The sequence below is a fragment of the Gossypium hirsutum genome, chromosome A07 (assembly GCF_007990345.1).
Source record: "Gossypium hirsutum isolate 1008001.06 chromosome A07, Gossypium_hirsutum_v2.1, whole genome shotgun sequence".
NCBI lineage: Eukaryota > Viridiplantae > Streptophyta > Magnoliopsida > Malvales > Malvaceae > Gossypium > Gossypium hirsutum.
In genome coordinates, this window is record NC_053430.1 from 31587471 (window position 1) to 31589168 (window position 1698).

The following is a 1698-nucleotide window of genomic DNA, read 5'->3' on the forward strand; positions in this document are numbered from 1 at the left end:
TTCTTTTTCCTATTGGTAAGGTGGTTGTTGAAAACCCAGAGGATGTTGTGGCCTTTGATTCCCTTGACCGCCCCACGAGAAGTTAGGATGGTTCCTCTAACCTGCATTATATGTGTTACTATATGGGTTATTTTGAGATCTAGAATTATTGTTACCCATATATTGGACTTGTTCCTCCTCAGTGCTAGGATTGAAAGGTTGATATTTCGTGTGCGCTCCTCCTTCATTAGAATCGCACCTCATCAAGGAATGTACCTGAGTAGAACCACATAAACCGTCAATCTTTCTATTTAAAAGTTCTACCTGGTTAGATAGCATAGTAACCGCATCGAGGTTGAAAACATCGGCTGCTTTTGTCGGCTTTGTTCTCATGACTTGCCACTGATTGTTATTCAGTGACGTATCTTCAATAAATTCGTAAGCCACTTTAGGTGTTTTATTATTGATAGTCCCACTAGCAGCTGCATCAATAAGTTGCCCTGTTCAGGGGTTCACACCGTTATAAAATTTTGAACCTGCAACCATAAAGGTAACCCATGGTGAGGGCACCTCCTCAATAGATCCTTGTATCTCTCTCATGTATCATAGAGTGTCTCTAGATCCATCTGCACAAAAGAAGAGATATCATTCCTCAACTTAGCCGTTTTAGCCGGCGGAAAATATTTACGTAAAAATTTTTCGATCATTTGTTCCCAAGTAGTGATTGACCCTCGTGGTAACGAGTTCAAACACTGTTCAGCTTTATTCCTCAACAAAAAAGGAAACAACTGAAGTCGAATGGCATCATCAGAAAAGCCATTGATCTTAAAAGTGTCGCAAAACTCTAAAAAATTCGCCAAATGAGCGTTTGAGTCCTCGTCCTGCAAACCATCGAACTGAACAAACTGTTGGATCATTTGAATTATGTTAGGTTTCAGTTCAAAATTATTTGTAGCAATAGCAGGTCTAACTATACTTGACTCAGTTCCTGTTAAAGTAGGTTTAGCATAATCATACATAGTGCGTGGAGCAGGATTTTGATTTACTGGATCAGCAGTAATTGCAGGAGGTAATGGGTTTTCCTGATTTTCAGCCATCTCCTTCGCTGTGGTGGAAATATCGTCTTCTTGCTCTTCCTCTGTGTATCTTAGGCTTCGCCTTATTTCTCTTCGATTTCTGCGAGCTGTGCAATCAATCTCACTATCAAAAACTAATGGTCCCAATAGGTTTCTTGAAAACTAACTATTATCACGACAAAGGCAAGTGCACCTTATCGAACTGTAGTATAGCTTATGGCAAGACCGGGATGTCGAGCCCAAAGGAACTAAAAATACTAGTATTAACTTTTTTATTATTATCTAGCCTAAAAATAAAGGGGTTTGTTTTATCTAAACTAATTACTAAACTAAGAATGCAAAGAAAGTAAATTGGCGAAATAACTTTTGGGAAAACTGAATGATTTGGACAATACCTAAGGGAAAAATCCACCTAGACTTCACTTGTTATTGACTCTAAATCAGATGATTTATTCACTTGACTTGATCCATAGAAATCCCTAAGTTATATTATTACCTCTCTCGAGACTAACAACATCTAACACTAGGTTGAATAATTGAAATCTCTTTCTAATTAAAACCCCTAGTGTTGCATTAACTCGATCTATGGATTCCCTTATTAGGTTTCACCCTAATCCGACAAAATTATGTCACCCTATCTCTA

At 38.1% G+C, this 1698-nt stretch overlaps 1 non-coding gene across 1 annotated transcript; it reads left to right on the forward strand.

The window, feature by feature from the left end:
- Positions 1-531: 531 nt before the first annotated feature.
- LOC121204170 (small nucleolar RNA R71) lies at positions 532-638 on the forward strand. Its single transcript, XR_005899099.1, has one exon. It is a non-coding gene; the product is annotated as a small nucleolar RNA R71 (small nucleolar RNA).
- Positions 639-1698: the final 1060 nt, after the last annotated feature.